The sequence below is a fragment of the Coptis chinensis genome, chromosome 6 (genome assembly GCF_015680905.1).
Source record: "Coptis chinensis isolate HL-2020 chromosome 6, ASM1568090v1, whole genome shotgun sequence".
NCBI classification, from domain to species: Eukaryota; Viridiplantae; Streptophyta; class Magnoliopsida; order Ranunculales; family Ranunculaceae; genus Coptis; species Coptis chinensis.
In genome coordinates, this window is record NC_141461.1 from 1,789,529 (window position 1) to 1,795,528 (window position 6,000).

The 6,000-nt window shown below is 36.4% G+C and overlaps 1 long non-coding RNA gene across 1 annotated transcript; it reads left to right on the forward strand.

The window, feature by feature from the left end:
- The first annotated feature begins 5,148 nt into the window (after positions 1 to 5,148).
- On the forward strand, positions 5,149 to 5,694 carry LOC147490612 (uncharacterized). The gene is made up of 2 exons (XR_015198550.1): positions 5,149 to 5,492; positions 5,630 to 5,694. It is a non-coding gene; the product is annotated as an uncharacterized LOC147490612 (long non-coding RNA).
- The last annotated feature ends 306 nt before the right edge of the window (positions 5,695 to 6,000 follow it).

Sequence of the window (6,000 nt, forward strand, 5' to 3'; positions counted from 1 at the left end):
ATAGTTATCAACTCCCCATCCCTATTCCTAAAAAAAACAGTGTTATAAGGATAGAGAATAGGTTTTGGTTATTCAATGGTGAAAAATACTCACGCCACTTTAATCGGGCGAAGTTTGAAACATTTTTTTCAACGCCACTTCAACCAAATGACAATGAAAAAAAAATAATAATAAAAGCATTCGACGCCTCTTCAAGTTGCGCAGAATAGATACCCAAATGTCTATAAAACAAAAGTGCCAAATGACTCCAATTCAAATGGCACCAAATGACGCAAAAGACAAAAGTGTCAAATGACTCCAATTCAAATGGCCAAAATGAAATTCTATTTTACTTTATTAAGCCTTCAACCGGGCGCTTATTTGGGTTTTTTCATTTTACATCATTTCAACTTCAGCGTAGAATGCACTCTGCATTCCTAAAAAATACTCTTTATTTATGGAGAGTAATATACGGATGGAGAGTATAAACCGCCACAAATCACACCACTTTTGTGGGGATGCGGAGCCATTGGACTCGGCCTTAGTGATTAAATCTCTAGCTTCATTCTTCACTTCCACAATATTGTGTTTGTTTTGTCTGATCTGACACAATTTATGAAAGTAAGCAGTGTTCTGACTATCTTCTTTAATATCTATAGACCAACTCTTCTTTTTTTTTTTTTGATCAGCAAAACAATATTTTATATTAATAATAATGAAGATGTAGTGTGAGAGATTCACACTACTAGAAGTACATATAAATGCTACCCCTCAATCACAGACTCCCATCTAAAAATGAGGTCTTCCAATTTCAAACCTCAAACACTAGGTAAGAAAGACACCCATGCCCACATAAGAGTTTTACATTTGACAATAAGTCGTTGGACATTCCTAGACTCATCATCTAAAAGTTCGACGACTGCGTTCAAACCATATGGACCATGTAGCTGCGTGAGCTATAACCTTTGCCAATATCCGACCGATAGTGGAGATTCTACCATCCGGCTTGCGGGTGAATCGCCCCATCAAACCTTGTGATGCGGCCACCACTACACTTAAGAGAATGCATGAAATAATCCCATATTATTTTTGTGTAATTTCACAATCCATGAACAAGTCTTTGAATGGTTTCCTCCTCCTTAGTACACATGACACACTGTTAACTAGGATTTTGCCTCTTTTCAAGATTATCGCACGCCAAGGTCCTCCCCAACATAAAGCCCAACAAAGAATGAGACTTTGGTTGGCACTTCTATTATTCCAAACTTTGTATGGAAAATTAAGGCCTCCCAATTGCAAAGCTTGTATCCTCTTTTCCTCGATCAACTCATACATCGACTTCGAGTAAATGGTTGCACCTTCCCTAACCACTTCCATTTGTCATGATCTTCATCGATCTTTTTGAGTAGCAAGCAAATACGTAAACTCACAGATCTGTAGTAGCTCTCTCGAACAAATTCCTTCTAAATTTCAGATCCCACGACCGTATACACCATTATCCCATATAACATGTCATAACGCCCGGACTTGTTATTAGAAATGACATACAAATCTTTGAAAACGATTCTTTTTAGAGGCATTTCCAGAAGCACCACTTATCGCCCCGAACATAATTCTTTCTCCGCTTCCAAGCTTTAAACTTAACTCTCCACCATGTCTTTATGGTTCATGATTCCTTTCCAAAGACAAGATCCATGTGAGTGGCTGACTTTTTAGTGACCCATCCTGTTCGAATAACTCCATATTTATCCCGATCACATCTTTCCACAACCCCCTTCTTCACTAGAAAACGCCAAATCCACTTTAGAAAGCAAAGAGGCATTCACATCTCGAATTTGCCTAAAACCAAGTCCACCATCTTGTTTTGAAGGCATACTCTTCCCAAGATATCAAATTATAACGTTGCACTTCATTTGTCGTATCCAAAGAAAGTCTCTCATCATTTTTCAAGTAATTCACCCACCGATCTTTGGAATAATGAGTAAAGAAAGAAAGTATATGGGCATACTAGCAAGTGTGGACTTGATAAGGATAATCCTACCTCCTTTTTGACAAATATTTGCTTCCAAATAGCTAATCTTTTTTTTAAGATCTTTCAATGACTGGGTTCCACATACTTTTGGCCTTATACCCAAAAGCAGAAATTTAACGGTAACCCGAGATATGATGATGGTAATGAAGCGGATCCTACAGCCCAAAAACCATGGCCAATGCCCACACAATATGTGATCATCCTCACAAAAATCAATTCATTCAAGACTGCATAACTGGCCAAAAATCGCTTATAATGTTAAGTTATCCAACTGCCCATATTATTTTAATTTGCACAACTTTTGATAATGTTAAACGATCCGATTTGAAGTTCGATTTTTTTGAAAGTTGTTCTCCATCATGTGATGTATATCCTCACAAAAAATTAGATCTCAATTCATCTTCAGAAGTCCACTATTATGAGTGGGAGTAACTTTGAGTCACTATAAGGTGGAGTTCATATAACCATCCCAATACGTAATCATGATAATAATAAGAAATTGAGATTTTGTTTACTTTTTCTTCTTGTTGTTGATCTTTGTGGTGTTTATGTGTATCTGAGAGAAGAGAGAGGTTACCTTATCAGCATCTGCTAGGCACCTTGTTAAGACTTCAGAGCAATCTTTGCCACCATAACATGAATTAATCACATATAGGTTCACCTTGAAAGGGTATTCCGTCCAAGTATGCACGCCCATGACCAGAACAAGAAATAGATGCAACAAGTTCAGCTTCCTCTTGCTGCTGCTTTGCTCCAACTAAGTTCTGTATCTTTATAAACAAAGTGATTAAAAGGAAAAACAGATTGATCAAAATAGATAAAACTAAAACTAGAACAAACTTGAAGCCATGGATCTAGCCATGACTTCTTTTGTCTTCTCTCCCTTTCCGTCCCCTCAGAATTCCTAATGTATACTGTACACCATGTCCTTACGTAACGTATTCAGATGTTTTTTAATAACCTCTGCTTTCATTGTTTATATTTGAAATTGTCAGTCTTTGTCACTGAAGGAATAATCTACGTATAATTTCCAAGATACTAGAAAGGAATTGCAAATTAAAATACCCGGATCGAAACACTTCCATTATAGGATCATTTAATTCTGACGGGTTACTAGGTTCTCCATCGTTTTTCATGTGTCATGTTGACCACATGGACTTAATATAAGTTTAAAATAGTATCAGAATGCAAATCACAGATTCAGATGGGGATACCGGGTACAAAAGTATATGATTAAGCATTTAGAAAAGCAAAATCCTCCCTAACAATAACCTGCATCAATTATATATGTGGTCTCATAGTGATAATTCATAACCACTAGTGTCCTTCTGTCTGATACCTGGAAAACAAAAGTGTCATGAATAGGTGAATCCGTCAATAATCAATTTTTTTGGGTCATGGGTTAAAACATGTACATCGAAATGAGAAGAAAACAAAGCAAAGAATATCCTGTCAGGGACCAGGTATCCCCTTCTTTTTAGTGGACAGAAATCCAAAGACCTCATATGCCATTCATCCGGCCGATTAGTGAATTTGATTGGTGACGCTCTATTATCTATGATATGAATGTCACTCAGCCATTCCTCCAGCAGAGTCGTCTTTAAATGTGACACAGAATTCATTGGTGTTCCATACTTTGGCGTAATGTAATGAATAGGGCAGGAAATGGTGTGGGATTCAATCCGAATGTGACCATATCTGAATCCATTTTAACCGATATGATTTCATGTTTGTGATTAGAATCCGAATATCCGAAAACCCAAATCATTTTAACAAGATTTATATTTTGATGTCTAAAAATTAATTTTCATCTTACATTTATATATGAAAATCATTAAAATAATGTATTTTTTTGTGTTTTTTAATAGATATGGATATAGAAATCGATAGGAATCCAGATGGATCCTAATATGTTAAAGAGTTTGAGTGAGAATCCGATCCAAACCCTCTCCATTTCCCGCCCTAGCCCTAGTAATAAACTTTCCATCAATAAACCAAAATAAAATAAAAAAAGTCATCTCTTGCTATTTTATTAATTAATGAATAAATTATAATTATGATCTTTGCATTCTTACTAAAAGAAAGACCCAGTCCATGTTCACACAGCAAATAGGACTATTCAGAAGAAGATGAGATAAGTAGAATTGAAAAAAAATGTAAACAAACTAGTCCAATATTGACCACGACCCAATTGATCAGGTTGGTAGTGTGGTTGACTATTAGCTAGTTTGGTCATGGGATCAAATTTGTAAAACACCAAAAAAATATTAGGAGAGATTACACTACCTCTGCTATGCAGTATGCATAAGTCTGTTCTACTACTTTTAGATCAATCCATGAAGAACAAAAGAAAATTTGAGGCTAAGGAAGAGTTTTTCATGAGAAATGGATCACTTCTCTTGGAGAAACAGATTTCGGCTTATGGAGGCAAAGGTACTGCTATCAGGATATTTACTGCAGAAGAACTTAGGAAAGCAACTTCCAATTATGACGAAAGCTTGATTCACTCTAGAATCCTATCTACTGTGTATAAAGGCAATCTAGATGATAAATTTTTTTCTAAATCAAGCTGTGACTCAAATTCAATTCCATCATAAACATGTGGTAAAGCTCTTGGGATGTTGCATAGAGACTGAGGTTCCAATACTAGTTCAAGAGTTCATTCCCAGTGGTTCCCTTTTGAATTGTATAACAAGCAATTCAGTACCATTTTCGTGGTCTCATCGCTTAAGAATTGCTACTGAGATTGCTGATGCAGTGACTTTTCTACATTGTGCAAAGTCAAACCCAGTTATCCACAGGGACATAAGACCAAATAATATTTTGCTTGATGAAAACTATGTCGCTAAGTTATCAAACTTTGGGTTCTCAGTAGTGCTTCCGTCTGGGAAAACAGGTACTGAATTTGGTGTCCAGGGATTAAACGGGTATATTGATCCAGAGTACAATGAAACTTCCCGGTTAAGTGTAAAGTGTGATGTCTACAGCTTTGGGGTAGTTCTAATTGAGCTTCTGTACTGGAAGGTAATCGAAAGCCAATCCTTTTCTGAACTGGATATGGTTAAAGATTTCATGATTTCCATGGAATGTGGGGATATTCATCAGATATTTGATCACAGTAGTATAGGAAGGAGAGAGCTCAAACTCGAGCATTCGCAACTTTTTTCGAAATGTATAAGATTCGAAGGAGTTGAAAGGCCGACTATGATGGAAGTGGCAAAGGAGCTAAGAAGAATAAAAGGCATTATAGGTTATCATGGAAATTAAGACTACTTCATGTGTAGAACTTACAGTGATGGTGAGGCTGTTAGTCTGTTACTGAGCTGTTCTTCTGAGCAGTCATGCTGTACCAGCATTTTCTTTGCAGAAGTGGATTTACGTGTGATTGATTGCACAATTTTTTAAAGAATAGAGTAGCAAGAATCATGCGAGTGGAATCACAAAGGAAGAACAATGGCAACATTAACATTTTGAGATAGAGGTAAAATAATTTTGTCCACTCTATTATTTTTATGGTATAAAATCATTTGAACCCGAAATTCACCAGAATAGTTAAACTCTGCGATTCCTCGCAAAAAATCGACTGTTTTTTTTTTTGGTGATTGTTATTTATGTTAGGAGATACATATGGTGGTTAGCTTGTTAGGTTAAAGGGATTGAGTGTGTAGAAGAAGAAGAAGAAATGATGGAGGCACAAGAAGAAGGTATGGTTTAGAGTATATTTACCATAACCTACAATACATATATTTATCCTAGAGATGGAATAACCTAAATAGCAACAAGCTAAATAAGATACGGTCTCACACTTATAGAATGTGTGAGACCGACACTACATACTTCAACACCCCTTCAAGCCGAGCATAGATATCGCTCATGCCCGACTTTTGTTACCTTTATAACTGGGACGAATCGGTGGTTTGGTGAAGATATCGACTAATCGATCTCAAGAAGCTACATAAGGATTACTTATCTCCTTTGTTTCAACCTTT